This window comes from Solea solea, chromosome 3 (genome assembly GCF_958295425.1).
Source record: "Solea solea chromosome 3, fSolSol10.1, whole genome shotgun sequence".
In the NCBI taxonomy this organism is placed as follows: Eukaryota; Metazoa; Chordata; class Actinopteri; order Pleuronectiformes; family Soleidae; genus Solea; species Solea solea.
Window position 1 is genome coordinate 22519170 of NC_081136.1, and position 22804 is coordinate 22541973.

Sequence of the window (22804 nt, forward strand, 5' to 3'; positions counted from 1 at the left end):
CAAGAACAGAGATGGAGGGTCATAAAGTGTGTATTTTATGTCTTTTTTTTTTTTTTCCTGGAAGGAATGGCGTGTTCCAAGAATCAAGTGTGCATATTTACTATCTCCACCATTGTTAACACTCTGCTGCTTTGCTGGTACAAGCTCATGCTGGGACTTGTTAGCTCCATGCGGTGGCTTTAACATCTACAGCGAGTAAATTAAGTGCTTGGTTCACATGCAGGGCATCAAATCCTCCGCCTTCACAGCTTTCTTCCAACAACCACAGTTGCCAGGATAACATTTCAGGGCGAATGTCTTTGGGAGGAACTCCCACTGGGTCCCAGTGACACACAATGAGAATGTGGGAAAGAACCAGGTGAACTGCCAAGAGGCCTGAAACAATGAGTATGGCACTATAATTTCTTCAATAGCACAACATAGAAGTTCCATATATATATATATATATTTATATATTAAGTACAAGTCTACATGAAATATAAAGATTAAATGCGCGTGTGGATATTATAGTCATCATTGCACGGCTGCATGAAACTGCCGTGACTTCGTTTTACACACTCACACAAAGGAGTGACTAGTGACTTGTAAAGCAGTTGTTTTCAGTGTAACTGAATCATTAGAATCAGTTCATTAAAACTATTTGTTCAGCACTTCCTCCATGACCGGCGCACAGACTCCGTCTGACAGTTACTGGACTGAAATACAGCGGCAGGGTGTGTGACGCCGCTCACCGCTCACGATCAGCAATGCTGTCGCTAAATACACCAGATATTATATTGAGATTTTAGACAAGAGCTGCAACTAACGATTATTTTTATAATCGATTAATCTGTCGATTATTTTCTCGATTAATCGATGAATCGTTTGGTCCATAAAATATCAGAAAACCATAAAAAATGTTGATCGGTGTTCTTCAAACCTGGAAATGATGTTGTTCTCAAATGTCTTGTTTTGTCCACAAACCAAAATGATTGACTTTTAATGATTAATTTGTTATCCAGAGCAAAGAAATTAAGAAAATATTCATATTTAAGAAGCTTAAACAATCAGAAATCTTGTTTTAATCATGAAAAAAGCTTCAAACCGATTAATCAATTATCAAAATAGTTGTCGATTAATTTAGTAATCGATTAATCGATTAATCGTTTCAGCTCTATTTTAGTGTAGGTACACATAGTACCTACTCAGCGTGCTTGGAACCTCGCCAAAGAAGGTACTAAAAAAAGTACCTGGTACCAGGTACTATGCTAGTTGAAACGCAACTTAACCGCGCCGTGCCAAAGCGAGGCGAGTCGTGGCGAGCCGGTGGAAACACGCCATAAGTGGAGTGGTTCAGTTTGGTACAGTACGGTACTGTTTTGGTGTAGTATGGTAAGGTCAGAGTCAGCTAATGGGCGACAAACGGCACTCCCTTGCGACCAGTATAAATATTCCATTGAAGTTGAGGTAATTTTAAGTAGTACTCTGCCACTAAGGAGAAGAAAATAAGAAATGCAAATGGAAGCCAGCCATGGTCTGTTGTGACGCTTTCGATGGCGTCACCTGTTATCGTAGCACATGTCACGCTATGTATTTCCCTGACGTGGCCCTCTACCAAGTAAAGGTACTGTTTTCAGTTGAAATGCAAGCCTGACCCAGGGCTTTACCATTCCAAACCGTGCCAAGATGTCAGCTGAGATTGGCTCCAGCTTCCCCACGAACCTCATCCATCCATTGTCTACCACTTTATCATCCACGTGAAGGTTGCGGGGCTGCTGGTTCCAATTCCAGCTGATGTAGGGAGAAAGGAGGGGTACACACTGGACCTCACAGGGCCAACATAGAGACAAACAACCATTCACTCTCTTATTCACACCTATGAGCAACTTAGACAGTTGACCTTGCATGTTTTTGGACTGTGGGAGGACCCGGAGGAAACCCTGCAAACCTCATGTGTAGGATAAAGTGGTAGACTGGCCAAATGCTAGTCAGATTAGCCAAAAGCGAACTGATAAAACTGTTGATGCAGTATTTCCTGCAGCGTTTTTTTTTTTTTTTGTTGCCTGCCAGTGCCTGCACATCCCAGGAAAATGATGCACTGACACAATAAGGCTCTTTCACCTTATGTCTGCAAATGAGTTGAGCTGTGCGTTGCAGCGTGTAACTTTCTGAGTGCTACAGGGCATTGGCTGACACCTGCATGATCATCAAAGGTGCTGCTTCACAGCGTCTATCTCTGAAGTGTGTGGACAAGAAAATGTTTAACCGGCACAGTGATCTGTCAGCGGGATAATGTGACTCTTTAGCTGTGTTTCTTAATGTGTAGTTTAAAAGCACAGTTTATTGTCAAAGGCCTGAGGAGCAGAGCATGAATCAGTAAGTGTCATTGTAAATGTCTCAGTGTTGTTCATTTACTTAATTCATGTCAGGGTGGGACACACTGTTTTTCACCTACTTCTGTTTCCATAGCAACATGACACCCTCTAATTCTAAAAGCCTGATAATATGACATGAATCAAAACGAGATTTTGAGGACATTGTGAAATTGTAAGTGCAACATATTGTTTAGTGAAAGGGTTCTTTTATCACCAGAGCACTGGCTGTCAGCTCCGTTCATCCATGTGCAGCCTGTTGTCAGCTTGTAAATAAAATTAGCAAAGGCAGCAGTGGGGTTTAAATGGGTTAGAGAGTATCCATATATGGAGTGTATTGAACAATGTATTCCCATAATATGAGTATAATGTCAGCAGACCAGGCAGCATATGTTCTGTGAGGGGTTTTATTGTATGTAGGGTAAATATTAATTCTGTCAAACGATTAAAATATTTAAACGTGATTATTTGCGTTAATGTCATAGTTAACTCGCAATGAATCGCACATTTTTATCTATTCTAAATGTCCCTGTGGATCTGTGGAAAAGTGGATCTGCTTGCTTTGTGCAAATGTTTTTTTTTATTGAGACACTATCTGTGTCATCCTGCATATTTTGAGTTATTCCTCTTATTGTGAGAGCCGCACAATAATAAGAGAGGCTGTGTATCACCCTGCAGTGCTGTGAATAAAGTTCCGTTCTTCAACGCAGACGAAGTCCCGTGGTTTAATGTGTTGTTGCCGTAACGAGCTAATCCGAGCTAATCCGAGCTAAAGGAGCTAGCGGTCTTCGGTGGTCTTCTTACTACGGTTCGGGGGTCTGCCAGCTTGGTTGGTAACACTGCATACATCATTACTTGGATGTGGGGAGTGCGTCGAGAAATGATCCAGGCTGCACAGCGCTCGCCATCCACTCAAAACGTGGCGTTAGCCTGCTAGTCTTTGGCCGGCTCGCAAGCCCAAACAAGCTAGCTAGATCTGGTGTGGTGTTGTAGTTTTTCTAACGTTACTAGTTGTTTCAACAGCATGTGAAAAATACTACAAAGTTTGCTAGGCCAAAAGGAACGTTACTCTCGCGCTAAAACAATTGACGTTTTTTGTTAATGTCGTTAATAGCGCGTTTAACTGACAGCACTAGTAAATATCAATTCAACTCACAGTTGTTATCATTATGGCGCACACACACCCACTTAACTGTTCATTAAGTGCTAGTAGTTAAAAATAACCTTTTCGTAATGCACTACAATCATTGTTTTAAGCTCATGAGGTCACATAGGCAACTGTTCCGCTGCTGTCTCTTTTGGATAGTATGTGTCACTCAAACTAAGCAAAGGATTCAAAACACAGAAGTCACAAAATACCATATTTAAACGTACTCCATGGATTTTCCTTGGATTTTCTCCATGGACTGGAGTGAGCAGGTTACAAAGCCACGCACAAAAACATTCTTAACATCTTGTAGACCTAAGCAGATTGACTTCATTATTTTGTCAAGAGGCTAAATCCAGTTTTTCCTTGTGTCCTCACTGGCAGCCATGTTTTTGCCGTCTGTTTTACATACCAAAAAGACATTGTCTGATATGTCACCTCTTTGTTGCAGACAAGAATGCATTTTAGCCGATTTGAATATTACAACAGCTGTTGACAGGATGTGGGTTTTTTTTTGACAGCGGCATGTTGAATATCTGGCAAAAACATGTTGCTTATACATTAAGGCCATCTGAGACTTCTGAGGAGAAGGGGTAAAAAAAGGCCAATTAGGAAATGATAGTACATTGAATAGCCACCAGGGGGCGACTCCACCAGGTGCAAAAATAACTCAGTTTGAATAGAAGTGTATGGAAAAACGAGCCTATGTCCCACTTGATTAACAATGTCAGTGAACATTTTACCGAGAATATAACATTATAGGACATTATTTTCCACTTTAGAGGATCACAGACGATAAATTGCACATATGAGTGGAAACCAGTGTGATTGACAGGTGATATTGTCCAGTAGGAGCCAGTTGCAGGTGATTCCAGTTGCAAAATGTCAACAAATTGCAATTCTGGAGAGTTCAGATTCTTATGAAAACAATCACACTTAAAAAAAAGAGAGAAGTATTTAAGACATTTGGATCCAAAAAAAAGTTATTAAAAATCCGTTACTGTATACTATCTATCTCTCTGTATACCACCACAGCCAGGGTTGGCGGGCCTCATTGGTATGTCCTGTAGCGACTCCACTGTTTGGCTGCAGGTCCTGTTTCTCTGTGTGCAGGTGCTGAGATGTCGACCAGCTGACCCGCTTCCTCTGCTAGTAAGCGATTGAAAGGCAACTCTGCTCTCCAATAGACTGCATTCATCAGTGGTGCACAGCAGTTCCGCTTTTCTGCTGCCAAGTGGCTGCTGTCCATTCGATTTTATGTGTTGGTTCCTTCACAGGGAAGCGTGTCCCTGTTTGCATGGAGGCAACAATGAGAATGTGTTCTTTTCATGACAAAAGATATTTTCATAGTGTGAAGAATTGCTGTCAAGGGAATACGACCTCTGATGTCTTATAATAATTGAGGTCAGTTGGCACTTTAGACTCAAACTGCGATGAAACAGCTTCAGTTAAATGTGCATTGTTCAGTTTTCTTGTTAAATACAGTAAACATCACCTTCATTCCCTTCATTAAATATGATTATTAGTATTATAATAATTATTAAAATATTGCCTGCTCTCCAAAGTACATTTAGCCACAAATAAACACATAACACAGATTATAGGACTGGTGTGGTAGTCCCCCCTGATCTAACTGTTGTCAGACCATTGAATGGACCATTGAACCCACTCACATGTGGGTATTCCTGTTGTGGACTTGCACCTATTGTGGGCTTCCACCATGTCTTGGTCTCTGCTCAGGCTGGCATTAGGTGTCAGCAAACCTCTTAATCATGTATTTAAAGTAAGCTATCATAGCTATTCTAGACATTCTGTTGATCATCCCTGTATGTTTGCCTTGTGAGGGACTGCTGACTTATGTTCCCATGACCCTCACGTGGAGGATAAAGTAGTAGAAAATAGCTGAACGTACTTTCAGGGTGTTACATGTTACATGTCATTTAGCAGACGCTTTTATCCAAAGTGACTTACAATAAGGTTGTTGCATTGTCTTCGTTACTCAAATCCAAGAACTTGACCAGCCACTAAAACAAAGGCTTGATAACAACAGGCACACTCTGCTCTTTTATTATTTATTTGTACTTATATTAACAATATTTGACTCCTGATACATTGTGAGACAGAACGTTGCGTATTTGACTGACTGATATTCACAACCTGCGATGGGGCAGCTCGGGGATCAGTCGTCTTTTAACTGGATGGTTCACCTTGAATTTCTACCAATGCTGCTATAAATCAATTTCAGTTGATCGCCTCTTAAACATCGGTTGTTTGTCTCTGTGGACCCTGTGATGGACTGGCAGCCTGTCTAGTGTGTAACCCCGCCTTTCGCCCTATGGGATTGGCACCAGCGCACCATGCCCCTCAAGTGGAGGATAAAGCAGTAGAAGATGAATGAATGAATGAACGAGTTGTTAAAAAGACATTTGCGCTGAGGCATGTACCACCATGGATTATATTATTATCTGATCGAGTGATTTCGGTCGGCATCAGAGCTCAAGGTGAAAGAACGATGAGGAGTCTGGTAAAGTTCCAGCAAATTCCAAGCAGGAATTGCACCACATGTACTTGCATAGAGAGGAGGAAGGAACAAGGACAATATATTCTTCTCTGCATCACTGCCCTCTCTACTTGTGCTGCGCCCTTTCCACTGGTCAGACGCTTCATCTTTGCCAGAGTTTGGAAGCCAAACAGTTTCCCTGCCCTCGGGCCGCCGTTCCTCACAGCTGCCTCTTTGTGTTTGTTGCGCCACAGTCACATACGAGAGTAGCTCACATCCAGGACACTCAATACCCATCTCCCCTTACTGTGTCAGCGCAAACCCCCTCCTGTTAAATAGAGTCCAGTGTGTCAGACTCCCGCCTTCTGCATTAAATGTGCGGAAATGACTAAGTGAATGGGCAAGGAAGCGCAAGTGCTGCAGCATGAGTGTGTGTCGGGGGGGGGGTTGATGTAGTGTGTAGTGTCCTCACTTAAAGATTTGATGCTCTTGGCTTAGGGTCAGAGTGAAAGCAGGTGCCAAGTACTGGAATCAGAGCCCAGAGGAGAAAGCACTTTAATTCGAGGTTTGTCCAGTGGCTTTGAAAAAGTGTCGAGGAAGCAATTAGCGCTGTCAACTCAAACAAAGAAGGTCCCCAAATCCCAACTCCAGTGCTTCCTTTCTGTAGGAAGTTAACAAGACGGACCTTGACAAGACCAGTAGTCCTCATGAAGACCGAAACCTGGTCCTAATGAGGCAGAACCTTATTTCTGAGGAACTGCTTACGTTTCAGGCTAAGAGTTGAATTGTGGTCAGGGTTAAGGTTAGGACTAATTATTAAGTGGTTAGTAAAAAAAAGTCTTAATGAATGGAAGTCAATGCAGTGTCTTTCATTGTGTGTGTGTGTGTGTGGGGAGGATGGCTATCTGTCCTCCTCCCACAGTCCGAAGACTATGTAAGTAAATCTTTCCAGATTTTGAAATCTAACAACCGTTAAATGATTATGGTGATGTAGTGTATTTGAAAGCCTCCCCATCAACATCACAAATCTCAAAGCCTTTACTCACCGCTGTCACTGGGTATGCCAGGGTTAGATGGCCACTTTTATCTGCTCGTAGATCAAACCACTGGCATATTTTATATTTACAAGGCCATCCTTAGCTTATACCGCCATACTTAGGGTCCTATATCATTTCCAAAGGTGGTGGAAATTATGCCCTACCCTCTCAGGACGTATTTTTATGAAATATCCCAAAGGTCCACACTCAACAAGGGAAAAAAGGCTTTCAACTTTTTCAACCCCTTCCGCTTGGACCAACTTAAAAAAGCAGCAACATTTTAAGTAATGTTTTTCAATTAACTTTGAATAACTGTTTCAGATCAGAGGTCCCAAACACACGGCCCACGGGCCACTTATGGCCTCCCATATCAATTTCATGCGGCCCATCACTTAATATCAAAGCATCATTTCACTGTGAACGATTTATCATTCCATGACAAAAAAACAATTACATTTTGAAATTCTAGGAAATATTGTCACAAATATCGTTTCATGATAAATCGTGATTCAATTTTAAAATCATATTGCCCAACCCTACTGAACACTTGTTGTTTTCCAGCCCCTGCTGACCAGACCAGACACTCACTGGCCCCGGGTCACGTGAATTTGAGACCCCTGTTTTAGAGGAATCACTGCCCTGTTTTATCACTGGACAGATCATGGATGTACATTTTATGGTCTATATTTTGATATTTTATCATTCTTTTTTAAACTTTTGGTTTGATCATTTATGTAAAAACTATACATTATGCATATATATGCTCAAATTTGATAGAATTCACATCTTAAAACTCTTCACAGTTACCAAAATATAATAGATGAATTCAGGAAAATCATTTTAAATACATTGTGTAATTACTTCCATGAAACATTTTCAGATTGGTTGATTGGACTGGGATTAACTACAGCTCCACTTGTAGCCCTCAAAGGATAATCTGTTTAGAAAATGGATGGCTGGTTCTTGGAAAGTCCTAAAAAATGTTTCCCCCCCTCTAAGTGTGCACGTGTAAAGGCAGGTGTAACTGTCAGATTACCATCACTGTCGGACATTAAAAAAGCTTTTTATAGTCTTGGCATACTTCACAGAGAAAATATGGAACTTCAAGATCAAGAGTTTGTGGCTGACGCATCCAGAGTGAGTCAGGGGTTGAATCAGGGTAACGCGGTGCACAAACAAGACACAGATGAATCAGAATGTGTTCATACAATGTTTTCCCTCTTGAAACGTTTTGCACATGATCGTTGATGTAAATGATGTCTGATCCGAAACGGTTGTCTAAAACCATGTAACAACGTTGAAACTTTCATCTGCTGAAAAAAGTTTTTTTGAGCAGCAGAATTTACATCTGAAACTTCTCATAATCAATTCTTGATATTCTGTTATTTAACCCTTTAACACCTAACCCTCAAAATGTCCTTTTGGACTTTTTTGTGCTTATTTTAACCATAAAAGGACCATTTCTCCAGAATAACTTCCAATCTCTGGCAGTTATTTACAATTTACTGCATGTTAAAAAAACTGTTTTAGAAATTTCAAATGAAGAAAAAGAAAAAGGTTTATTTAGAAAAACACTGTAGTTAAAGTAAATGTTAAATTTTAAATTGGCACTGTATGAAACATATTTACAATAACATTTTTTGTTGTGCAAAACCAGGCCGAAAAATGGAAACTATGTACAGGTGTTCTTCCCACTCTCACCTCTTCAGTGTCAGAGACGCTGATTCTCCGGCTTCCTGAAACAGGAATTAGGGAAATTACCGGAATACCCAGAAACCTTTGGAATTTTTCCACTAACACAAACCGTTGCGTAACTCCGGTAATGCAAAGTGCGCTTGTCATCAGCAATAGGCTCGGTGTTAAAGGGTTAAATGCCACATACTCCAGCTTTCCCTTTTTTCATTGACATAATTTAATCGATTATTCAATCCAGATCAATGAATCACTATACCACTGGTCATTTCCTGTCCAGATAACATTGTTCACGTCTTCGCAGATGTTGAATTGCTCGTCCTTCCGCCTCCATGATTCTTTGCCATATGTTCTGTTGTGGATAAAGCTCTCCTGCTCAGTCTCAGTCATGGGTTCATTTTCAACTCTCCAACTGTATGTGAATCTATAGTGAGTTCAGCGATGTGACGACATCGGATCACCCAACAAGGTTTTAGCATTAAGGCTGCCACCCTTTACGTTGATAGGGGCTCGGCTTTTGCATCTGTGTCTCACTGGTTGTGGTAGTTTTAGTTATTTTTTAAGTTCATGCTGCTGTGGCACACTCCGTTCTCAAGGCTATTTGAAAGAGAGACCTTCCAGACCGCAGAGAAAGGATTTTTTTTTTTTTTGGCAGGGGGGGTGGGCAGCATCTTTACTTCATTCCCTACATTCTCAACCCCCCACCTTCCTGCAGCCACTGCTACTGCCTGACTCGGGGAGGGCGAAATTCCACCCAGCAGAGGCCTTTCGTTCAGACGGGGACTCCACACAATGTGACAAACATCAGGAGTTCCTGAGGACCTTAGCGGATGTCCACAGGTCACCTTTGCCTCCCTCCCTCAGCTCCAACCCCCTCTGCTGCAGCCCGAGTTTAATCATTTCACTCTGAGCGTTCAGCTACTATCACATGGCAGTAAGCTGCTACATGGGTGACGATGTAAAAAAAACAGTGGAGTTAAAGGAAACCATAGAGCATCTGGTTTGGTAGATGAATAAAAATCAGATTAAAAAAAAAGAAAAAAAAAACACGACAAAGTCATGCAGAATTCCCAGCCTTTATTTTGAAAAAGGATGACGTGAGAACAGGTAACTATCGCTTACATTTGCAATTTTTGCAAAACTATTATTTGACTTATCATCTACGCAAAAAGAATCAAGTTTTTTTCAGAATAAACCTTTTTAGTCTTCTTTTTTAGTCTTCTTAACCAGAGACATCGCATGTGATATGTTTTAATGCTATTATAGGTACTTCCTGGTGTGTTTAAATACTGTGACAGGACATGGTTTGCTTACGTGGAGTAATCAGGCCAATTTCTGCCGTCTTTTAATAACCACATAGCTGATTATTATTTAATAATTGGTCAATTTACACTTATATATGTAAGTTCGAAGATGTAAGTGCATCTAATTTCAGTTTATTTTACATTTAGTTTTTAATTACCTGTTGGGCTTGTAACCAGAGGGTTGCCAGTTCAAAGAGGGGTGCCCCTGAACAGGGTAACCAATTATCCCGTTGCTCCCCGGACGCAAATAAGTGCTGTCCAGTTCTTCTGTGTGTGTGTGTGTAAAAAGGATGTGTTAAACGCAGAGGTCAAATTCACCATCACTAATTGCCTGTTGTTGTCAATTTTGTGCATCATTTGTCACCATCAAAGGAAAAAAAAAGATTAGAGATGTGACCTCACACATACAGTATCTGTGTTTGTGGAAACAAACAAGCTTCACATCTGATCCTGGAGAACTGTAGCTCACAAAATACTTTTTTTTTTTTTTTTTACTGATATCTCACACACAATTGTATACAGGCCAGAAAACATCAGGTTTGAACTAGATCTATTTCCAAAATAAGAGCGGTCCAATATAACCAGCTAACACAACAAATTACCCTCTGAGTTCCTGCAGGTACAATGTAACAAACCTGCTCACAAACTCTAGAAATAAACATCATTGCGCTGTTAAATCCATAGAGCACTTATTTAAAGCACCCCTGTGTTCACTGTTTGTTTTACACAGGAAGTTACACGGCTGTCCTGCGTTGTCCTGGCAGTTTGTGCAGTGATGGCTGCACAAACTGCCGCCCCCCACACAAGGCAGCTCTTTCAAATTCCTTAAATAGATATGGATATTTACGGCATTATAGTATTTCTGCTACCCCTATTATGAGGCAGGAAGTGAGCTGTTCCAGACACTACAGGTTAATTCATAACATCTGCGACGCTCTGTTAAAACAAGGCAGAGCTGAGTGCCATGGATAGAGTCCTTCCTGTTCCAAAGCAGCCACACATGCTCACTGAAAAACAGCCGCATGCATTTGGATTAAATGGTTCCAAGACCCTGACGAGTGGTGAGCTCACAAACAGAGGAGACACTGAGCAAAACAAAAGTATGCTCAAATTCAATAACCATAAAAGAAGCAAAGAAGGACTTTTTTTTTTTTTTTTTTAAGTCTGAACAGACATTGACATTTTTTCTTCCCCCCTGCTTTTCTTCCACTTTTCCTTTGAGATACTTGGGAACAGATTTCACTTCAAACAGCAGAGGCTCCTAAATGGAGCCGATCCAATTTGTCTGCGACTTTCTTTCTTTTCAGAGCACCCCCCCCCCCCCCCCCCCCCCACACACACACACACCACCACCCAAAAACCCTCCCAACAAAAGGCTGCTTGTCTGTTAGGAATTTTCCACATTCTTTGCAACGACAGACATTTTTCCCCTTCGGCAAATTCCCCCTAATCACAGGATTTAGTTGGACCCTGATAGGTGCAATTCCTAACTCTGGTGGGGCATTGGCAGGGGGTTTCGGGGTGTCGGGGGAATCTGAATGGCGAGGGGTTGGGGTGCATTTTCATCAAACAAAATTTTTTTTAGGAACGATAATAAGGCCAGCGCTATTGGCCTGTGGTTGTTAGAAGGTTTAGCTTCAGAGGAAAGCGACTGGGTGGCCCAGTGCGTCTTCAGAGCCAGTGGTGTTTTGATGAAGTTTCCACTTCACTTGGTGTTTGTGTCTTCACGTGGACTGTTTCTCTTCTGTGCGCCTTCTCGGTCTTTCACTTCGTCTGAAAATCGGTTCAATATTTGAGGGGAAAAGTTCAAACTAGCGCCTCAAAAATCCATTTTGAAATCAATATATACAGACTAGAAGGGCATCAGCCAGCCTGAAGTGATTACAGTGTGATCCAGCAGAGGGCACTCTGAGCTTAAAATTCATTTTGAATACCCTGTTGGCCAGTACTCCCCTTATCCATAAGAGGAGTGTATGTCTGCCCATATTAATAAATCATTGAACACTTAAGTCCATATTAAAATAAGTCAAATCTGGTCGTATGTTTCACATTTTGCCAACGTGTATATTTAGATTATCCTTAACATTTCCAACAATGATTTAAACTTCACACAGAGCACACAGTTCATTTTATTTGGTGTTGCTGCTATTATGCTGTCCCCCAGGACACAACTGTGGCAGCAAGCCAGTGACTCTATAACTTAACACTTTCCATATTGTTATTGTTTGACAAACAAAATAAAAACTCGAGACACCAGAAACACACACAAGACTCTTGGTAAAATGATCATACTGGACCTTAACGATTAATTGGACCGATAACCTAAACAGAGGGCTGGCCTCTCGTGATGAAGTGCTGGTGTGCCTGGTACTCAAAATAGTACAATTAAGAAGTGCCGGGATAATACCCAGCCCAGTACAAAGAAGTATTTTGGGTAAGATTTGCCAACAGCCAATGAAAAAGACTAGGTAGGACTTCAGAAGACGGGAAGTAGTGGGAATGTCAATACAACGATGGCGATGGAACTGGTTGCTCCTAGTCTGTGATGCCCAGTCTTTCAGTCATCTTAAAACAATCTCTTGGAGTCAATGGCGTGTGGATGCTGGGCTGATGCATCATTGGAAGGGTTTAGTTGTGTGCATATAAAAGAATGCAGAATTTATGTATTAATAACTTCCCCTGTTTCAAAGACGAGCAACATCTACTGGTATAGATGCAATGCAGGAGTGGGCGGGGACTCAAACTGCCGGACTGGGTTTTTGTGAGCAGTAGAATTGACTTTACTCCAACCTGTTAAGCCATCTCACTTTACTAGAACAGTTTCACTGTTGCCTCCATCTGTGTCGACATAAAACAAATCACTTCGTATGTGCAGTACGGCAATGTTGCTGGGTGACACGAGCTCCAGACACCGCTACTGACAAACTCGGTTTTGCCATGAGGAGCAGATATTTGCATTTGACCATGGTTTGAATTGAACAGACGGGTTTTATATTTAAAAGTTATGCACTCCTCAAAAGTTAAGAAGTGCAGGCATGAAAACAGACGTTGGTTAAAGAAGTGCTGATTCAAGTAAAAGAAAGTAAGAACAGGCTTGAAAATTCACTTAATTATAAAAGTCAATGGGAATTTTGAAATTCAACTCTATAAATACCCTTCAATAGCATAATGAAAAAGGTTCTAGGCAATTAGGATAGCTTTATTCATTGGAATCTCTCTAATTAATAGTAACATTAATAGGACTAGTTTGAGAATGTTAAGAGTAGGAAATACACATATTTGTTCAAATGTAGGGATTGAAAGTAAAAAAAAGTCCAGGAGAAGACTTGAGATTGTTGCTGGTAGTGGTGCAAAAACTCCCGAAGGTTTGGCCCAAGACCAACTGTCTGCTTGTGCGTCAGGAGGATACATTTACTCAGTGAATGTCGTGGCCCTTTAGAATGTTGATATTATGTGTAAAAAGATTCTAGTTCGACTCGCTCCTATGAGCACATCAGAATTAAGTGTTCCAGTTGAGGTCATTAGTTTGTGTCTCTCACTAAAGTTATTGGTTTTATAACTAACCAGTTGCTCTTATATTATATCTTATTAGATTATGTCTTATATGTATGGCCACAACCAACAACTATACTCTATCCTCCACTTTATCCTCCACATGAGGGTCACAGGGACAAAGAGTGCTAACCACTACACCAACTGTGCAGCCTGATAACAATGATAATAGTTATATTTGAGCATAACATAACAAAGAGCTTCTACATACTGGTGTATTAACCGCTACAGGAACATAAAAAAAGAAAATGATAATGTACCAATACTGTTCATTTAGGGCAGCTTTGGCTTTGTTAAGCAATGTATATATACTGTATATACCACTCAAAATAATGAATGGACTAATGACTACCTAAATAATTGGGTGTTAGTTAGTCTTAGTTATTTAACTAATTATTAGTAGTTAAATTATTGTAGCCTGACTTTATTACTTAAAAAGTAGTTTTTACTCCTGATTACATTTCTCATTGATTATTTTAGCCCAATATTGTTTATCAATATTCACAAAGTAGTTATTATTATTCATTAATTTGTATGAATAATTCAAAATAATCAATTTAAATAATTAAAACTCATTTAAATAATAATAAAACAATTTTTTAACTTATCACCCCAAGATTTGGCGTTAAACATGCTAAACCATGCTAATTTAAAAGTAGTGAACCAGATTATAATTAGTTACTCTTTACACTCCATAATAAATGGACTCATCACTCGCTGCAGCAGAAGGTGAATTCCCACTTTCTTCCGAACGTGCCGCATGAGTCAAATGTTTACCTGCCTAAGTGCTCGCTCTATAAGGACAACTGGTTACATTTTAACAATTGAAATGCCTAAAAGCATTCCAGCTTTTAACAGCCTCGTACTCCGCGCACAGCGTTTCACCTGAAGCCAGGCGTTTTTGTCCCCGCACACACGTACGCGTGTTTGTTCAAGGGAAGGTTGAGCTCGATGGGTCAAATCATCCATTCGGCTTCAAAGGAGGTCCAAAGGTTAGCCGGCCCGCTAACGGTTAACCAGAGCAAACATCTGCAGCTCCTACTTTATGGGCTAATTAATGCTTAGACTGCAGGGTCAGCGGAGCAGCAACGCCTATGTAACATATGTACACGTTTACACTGTGCACATCAGTGTTTCCCAAGCCTTTTATGTGCGCGCCCACTTAGTTAAAGATGACAAACGATCGTGACCCAAATTCACAGTTTAAAATGTGACAAGAGCAGTTAATGTCGGAGATTGTGTTATGTCTCGGACTATTTTCCCAGCAAGCGTGTCCATGTGGGCCCCATACCGGTTACAATCGGGCTGACAATATGGGTCCCAAGCGGGTTTGTCAGTGGTTTCCAACCTGTGTTTACCCACTTAAAGCCCATGCACACTTAGTTCCCTTTCCAGGCTACCTGGGTGCTAAGTGGACAAAATATGCAGGTCCCATATGATTTCAGTAACATGGGCCTAACACAAGAAACCCATATTTGCAAACACTGGTGGGGCTGCAATGGAAACCTCATACAAAACACGCTTGGTACCCATATTGTCAGCCTGTATGTAACCTGCATTGGACCCACATGGACATGCTGGCTGGGTTTGCTGCTACTTAATATTTTGAATAGATGAACAAGACATTTCCAAGACGTATGATTGGTAACAACGTCATTTTAAGCATTTAAAGAAAAAGAAACGGAACATAATCACATAAGGCTGGAACTGGAAAAGATTTAGCAAATTAATTTCGGAGACCCCAATTTTTTTTTATTTGTGTGGTCCTGATCTAGTCTCTGAGAGTGACTGGACTACTTAGGATACTTAACGGAGATGCATTAGACACAAGAACATTGTGGAATTATGGAATATTATATCCATCGTCAACTGCTCATCTGAAATCGGGTCACAATTTGACAAACAAAAGGGGAATATATATGTAATGAAGGGGAATATATATATATATATTTTTTTTTTTTTTATTAGTTTCCACACTCGAAAGATTTAAAATAAGCATTTTCTCTTCAATCAAAACTTTCAAACCCTTGACAAATGTGTTCAAGACATCGTCTCCACATGACTTTGTCTGTGTTTCTCAGCTCTCTCACACGTTTTGTTCTTGTGTCTCCCGGCGACATTCTCATGCTGTACACAGGAAGTGGTCCATTTTAAGCCACCTTTGAGCAAAATTGGAACAAATCTGCTCCATGAAAAGGGCTTGATGTGGAAATGAGACATAGCTGAAACGCCTCTTTCAGGGCACTTCGCTCCGTTTATTTTACCTTGTTGTCTTTTTTAGTTTTACCACAAAGAGTAAGCACAGTCTGACAGGTTACACATTTATTTGACAGCTTTTGGTGGGATAATCCTAATTCCTGGGGACCCGGTATGAGAACCCATGTGGAGAAATGAAAAGTCTGGTCATACTGAGAGGCAAACCATCTTGTTCTGGTTCCTGGATCTGCGCTAGATAACCACATTTTGTGGCCTGTGGTAGGCAATACGATACGTGGAATGCAGTGGTGCCTGATGGGTCGAGCCAGGTTTGGACAAATATTTTAAAATTGTTTCATTCACACTGGCTCGGCCAATCTAAGCATGTGTGTAACCAACACAAGCAGTAACAATGGTAAAGTTAGCCATGACAGACAGACAGACACTCTGCTAAGCTGCGATAAATACTGTCCCAAATTCAGTTTGTGCGGTTAAATTTAGAAATCTGCCATTTATGAGAATTTGTGAGCATTACTTACACTCTTTAGTGCACTTTTTAGACCCGTGTTTCCCAAACTTCCTATATGTGGAGCCACTTTTTAAAGGTGACAAACTATCGTGACACAAGTCACAATGTTGATTGTGAAAAGAGGGAATTTGTGCACATTGTCACAAAAGAAGAGGACGCAAGGGACACGACAAGATGGAGGCAGTTTATCTGCTCTGGCGACCCCTGAAGGAAGAAGTCACAACATATTTAAAACCACATCTGTAACACCTTAAGTGAAAGGTTAGCAAAATTACGTAGGAGGTGTTTTGTGTAAAGCCAGAAATGGACATTGATATTTTGTACCACCAATTTGTTCACTTGCAGTTATTTATTATTAGTTATTATTGCTTGTACTTTTACGCCCCCTCTTTTATTTTTGTGTGAAACTCCTTCTCTCCCCTCTACGCTCCCCTATCTATGAGCAGCAGACTGCAATGTATGAGTTTGAGTCTGCGGTTTAAACCATGTGTGGTCTTTTTGTACCATGCCATGCTTTCAGGTGCACATCACAATGGATGAATGTCTGAAATAAGTGCAAACTTTGTGTAAGACTTAGTAGTTTTTAATTGTCACCTACACAGTGTAATAGTTGATACACTTTCAACAAAAGTGCTAAAATTGTGACTTTATACCACATTTACTAGTCAAAGACATGATAAATGAGATGGGAATAGAGCAAAAGAAAGCAGCCAAATTAGCAGCAGCAGCAGCAGCAGCCGGAGAGAATAAGCTGCTGGTGAGTTTACGGTCTCTCAGTCTAGACACATGTTCTAAATGTTTACTTTCACTCTCTGAGGCAGGCTGAACAGTAAGAGAAACACACAACAAAGGAATGAAACAGTGAATGACATCTTTATGGTTCCGTGGTTAATATTAGCATCAACACAGATAGTCTAGTTTTTCCCAAACACATACGCCAGCCAGTACTTCTCAAAAGTACAACACACATGTAAACGACAATAAATCCTGGCTTTGAAAAGCTGTACATACAGTATATACCCAACAAATCCACACTCACTTAAATTCATAGAATTACAGTCATTTTAATTTAAATAATCACTTTCATTTGAACAAACTTAAAATGTAAAGGTTCCTTTTTGAATTGTATCATCACATCCTCCTGAGTCAGAAAACTTTCTTAGATGCCATTCAGACCTGGCTGCAGTGACCACAGAATCCTGTTGTTTTTAATAATTTGTCCATTTATTGGCTGCTTATGGCCTTACAAAATGGTTTCATAATAAATATACAGAAAATGACAAAATAATGCAAGCAGAATAAAACAATGTGCTGCTCTAAAGACATGAAAACATGGCCCATGATCCTCTCTTCCTTTAAAAACACAAACATGTGTGTCTGTGATAGAATATAGACATAATATAATACTACAAATGTTTTTTTAAATTATTACTATTTTTAGAATAGTAATAATGAGACATGTGGTTGTAATTATCACATTGTTAGTATTACATTCAACATGAAATTACACACATATAAGCTTGTTTGGTATTTACTTAATTTTAGAATTCTTTCTCTTATTTTTGACATTACTAGATTTATTTTGCATCATGAATTGTTTTTATTGTGAAGGATACACCATTTCATATCAAAACAAGCACTTTTACTTTGAAGTCCTTGGCATGATGAAATATTGTGTTATAATTTTAAACTCATATTTCCCACCTGCGGGACAGTTGTGTTGTTTCTTTTTACCGGCCCGGCCCCCTCTTGACCAGACTAGATGCTCATTGGCCCCCAGGTCATTTGAGTTTGACCCCCCCTCATATACAGGATCTGGGCTGCCATAATCACATACTATGTGTGTGATTAGTTTCACAATATTAATGAGTAAACACCACACAGAACACTATAAATGGGCAATATCAATTAGATCATAGAAATAAAGCAATTGGCTCCTACACCGGTATTAACGTCTGTCCTGGGTGATCCAGATTACCTGAAGTTCAGGTCCGAACACTCCACTCCTCTCCTGAATTTGTCGTCAGATCTGAACACAGAAACCACATTGGGAAATGGTTTTAGGATGCGTGGCCACATTCCTGGGCGTGCATGAACACAATCTGTCCTCAGGATGGATTAGAAACTGCCTCCTCAGCTGTCATCCTCAATCCCACAGTGTTTTACACTAATTGGCACTCACACATTAATTTAATTGCAGCCACTGCCGCAATGTTAACACTTATCACATTATTATTTATTTTTTTTAAGTACAGTTTTAGTTTTGAGTTCTCTCTCTCTATGTCACACTTGTGTAAAACATGATTTTTGAATCAAAGTTTGCGAGAAGCCAGATCTGCTCTCCTGTGGTCGCAGGAGACGCATCCGGGATGCATAGTAATGCCATGTATGGTGTACGTGGTGTTGTCTGCATGCAATCGGATCACTGAGCATGGATGTTAAAACCAGATCTGAACAGTTTCTTACGATCCCACATGTGACTGCAGGGCAGTAATTCACCTGAGAGACTTGAAACATGAACATTGAGGAGCGCGGTGGGAGAGAGGCTGAACGGACCGGTTATATTTCACACTGATAACAAACAGAGAGGCTGAGTTCATATGGAGGACTTACAGAATTATATAAATGACTTGTAATTCACTTTCCAGAGAGGGATGTCAACAGTTGTTGTGTTGCCTAGCAACACACATGTTTATGTGCACTATACTGTGCCCGACACTGGGATTTTTCTCTCCTGGCCTTCCTTTTTGCATGTGTTTTTGGGCTGCAGATTCAGAGGAGTCTGTTTTTTGTCTGCCTTACAATTGCTACATGAGGTGTTCAGCGAAGTGTCTTTACATTGATTTTTTTTCATACTTTTCATTTTCTTGACGAAGCCACTTCTGTGTGTGTTGGCAGGTGGAAAGTTCTCATAATGAAAGTGGAACCTTGCAAATCTGGCCGCTTGTTGCCTCCCCCCTACAGTAAACGTCCATCCCTTCATTGTCTACCGCTTTATCCACACTGTCGTAAAAAACCCACCGCGGGGTGCGTACTGTATGTGGTGCCATGAAGCAATTCAGGTTTCATGCAAGACCCGAGGCTTTGCAAGACCTCCTGATTCTGAGGGCTCCACGTAGGTGGCCTTGACCTTGAAGACGGGTTTTCTACTAAGAATCAGTAGTGGGAGTGGAGACGGCACCCAATCTCCCCGCAACAAGACATTTAACCATTAAAGTGACTCTGAAGCTGTTAAATTAGCGTAAAGATCCTGCATAGTTCCACTTTGAACAGTCAAAAGGTATTTGCTTCCAAAAACTGCTTGCATTCACTTTTTGTTTAATATTTGTGACTGACAATCTGTCGCATGCACACATTATTCCATATGAACTACATATGAACATATAGTATGGAATAAAACTGTGGGAAAATGCCACTACGTCAATATGTCACATGTAGATTCCTTTGTTTCCAAAGCAGGAACAAATGAACAAGATGAATGGTTTCCCACCATTGTGAAATACAGCCACACATTTAAGGAGGATGTTAACCATTGGTTGAGTGAACGCGAGGAATTGCTCCATGACAACAATCTCGTTGCCGTGAATAAAGATTTACCTTCCAGTCGCAGATTAACCACATAGACCAATGCAGGCAGCATCCATAACCATGACAGGTGATATTCAAGTGTAAAACTAAGTAACAAATGTGGGAAGCAGGGCAGCCACATCGAAATAATAAATAAATAATAAAAAAAAAGGTCTACAGGAAGTGTCTGATCTTTAAACAGGGGTTGACTTGGCAGCTTTACTGGCAGAAACAAAAGCTTGGAATGATGTCATATTTGGAAAAGGACCAAAAAAAACAAAGTCTTCAGGTGCCAGTGCCAGTATATTCATTCCACTAATTTTCATTTTAATGAAACTCATTAAAATGATTGATTGGAGGCATGAATACATTAAGGAAATCCAATTACAATTCCAGGTGGACACGCCAATTTGTTGCACCTCACCGTCTTTATGTTCAGAAAATGCACAGATAACACCAGTGAAATAATGGGGGTGCGGCTAGAGATCTTGCTTCCCGTCAAGTCAGCTGCTATTTAATGCAGTTCATGTGTAGATTTGTAATGGAAGTGCAATAACGAAGTGAAACGAAGGAAACATGGCCACCGTTATGAAAGAGCCAGAAAAGGGTGTTAGTGGACCGACTAATGCATGCATAGAATATGAATATGTATCAGACCAATATTAAATCCCTTTCCTTTAAAAATAAGGGACCAATCACAAACGGCAAAAGTGACGTCTAGCAGCTTTTGTATACATCCAACATGGCGACCATCAAAGAGCAGCTGTCTCTTTATTTACCCAACCTTTGCTCAAGCTCACCCGAACAAAAGTCATTAAACCCCATTACTAGATATCCTACAAAACTCCAACAGGCACATTTGTTGACACAATTTCCGTTGCTCTGCATATGTCGTCCACATCATTGGTCTGATTAGTTGTAGGCGTATCCACTTGTGTTTGTCACGCCTCTTGCAAGTGGGAGGTTCCCAGACTCAAATGAGAAAATTCATCGAACTCACGTTCATCAAATGATAGCACATGGCAGTTGTAACCATATTATTCACCCTTCGGAAGAGAAACTGGATCATTTTTACTCTCATGCAGACATGAGGAGAGTCAATCATCCTGTTTCATCTGCTGTTAAAGACTGGACTGAAGGCTCCGCCCAGTTTCCCAGCAGATGGCAGATTTACTTACCGAAAGAGTTAATCCAGATAAACCAGCGGTTACTTGTCATGTTAAAAAGTTTCCAATGTTTTTTTTACGAGTAAAGCAGAAGCAGTTCAGCAAGATAAGAAGGTAAGAAAGGAAATCTTACCGGCCTTTAAAGTCTTTAAAGTGCCACGTTAATTGGCGACTTCATGAACACTGTAATGATTTATGGTCAGATGTGGTAAAGTTCTGGGTCTTTGAACATGCACCTGGATGAAGAGAGCAACGTCCTTTGTGAATGAAGGGGAACCAATAACAAAAGCAACCACGAATCCTAATGACCAAGTATTTTGTTCCTGCACTTTTGAAGTGTGGACCGCACTGATCACGCTAAGCACTGTGGGAACCCTGTGATATCACTGCAGCGTTCGTTTGACCAGTTTGACAACGGGTAAAGTGAGTCAGTCACTCTGAGACACAGTGGAAAGTGTTGTGGGACAGCTACTGTGGTGATAGAGAGGGGAGCCGGGGTGAGAGGCCCACCTCTCAAGATGGGTGGGACTTTTTGTGAATGGTGGTTTGTACAAGGTGCTCAGCAGAGCGGAGGCAATTTTCTCTTTTTGATCAGAGGAGGACGTCTGGGAAGGGGGCTGTTGTAGTTGTGGTTGTAGACCTGAGAGGCTGGAGCGCTGCATTCTTGGAGCCACGGAGGGATCGGCTTCCAGCCGGCTTCCACCTGAGCACTTGTCATTTTGTTTGAACATAACTTGAACTGGTTGAAACGGCCCACACAACTGTCATGCTAAGATTCTTGCAAAGCCCTTATAGGGCCGAGCAGCAGACAGAGAATCCTAAGTCATTAACAGTGGAGAGGGGTCATTGTTGGAGGAATGGGGTAGAAGGGCTTAAAGAGTTCAATGGGTTTCGTTAAGGCTTTTTCTGGAAAAAGGTCCAGATGAAGTGCAACTGTGGCTGTAGATTTTATTATTGTCGCATTCATTTTGAAACTTCAAGTGCACCTGTTGTTACTTTGTATATTAATGACTTAAAAGCCTTACATACCTTGTAGACTGACTCCTATCTAACTGTTTTTGTTGTATTAGGTAAAGCTTTAATAGGACTGTTCAGTATTAATTTGTAATGGTATAATTCTCCAACTGTTTAACAAATATTCAAAATAAATAGCCCTACAATGCTGATTTTTATTTACTTTTTACAGTCTGTGCATAGTGCAGCACGTGATATATATATATATGATTTCTGGCTTCTGGAGTATCGTATTCAGTAGTTCACCATTAATTTATAAGTAACTGCACCTGCTCCTACACTATTGCCTTTAGTTTGTCCGCTATCCAACACATCATTGTCTTGGAAATGTGTCTTAACTTGATGCAAAAACACACCGAAAGAGTAATGCCATTATTTTAAAATTCCTAAAGATGAGGAAATGAAGTAGAGAAGAACAGAAAGAAGGCATTTTGTAATCACAGTTCGACAGATATCATTATGTCTTATTATATGACTATATTGCAATGTAGTGATTTTAACAAAATCGCCACATTTATACTGATATTGTGGCTATACTATACTATATTTATATATACTATACTATATTTTAACAGTGCTGTGTGTGGATGCTGGAGCTGTTAATTTCCCTGAGGGAACCTCCCAAAGGGATTAATAAAGTCGTCTGTCTGTCTGTCTGTCTGTCTGTCTGTCTATAGGCCATGTATCCTTGGCATGGGTTGCCCTGCTTAAAACGTATAAAAGTTGAGTTTCTGGCCTGAAAATAATTG

General features: G+C 40.5%; 1 protein-coding gene across 1 annotated transcript in view; it reads left to right on the forward strand.

Moving 5' to 3' along the window:
* Window positions 1-22804, forward strand: part of hmga2 (high mobility group AT-hook 2) — a 42622-nt gene that overhangs the window by 12461 nt on the left and 7357 nt on the right. The gene's annotated exons all lie outside the window — the stretch shown is intronic.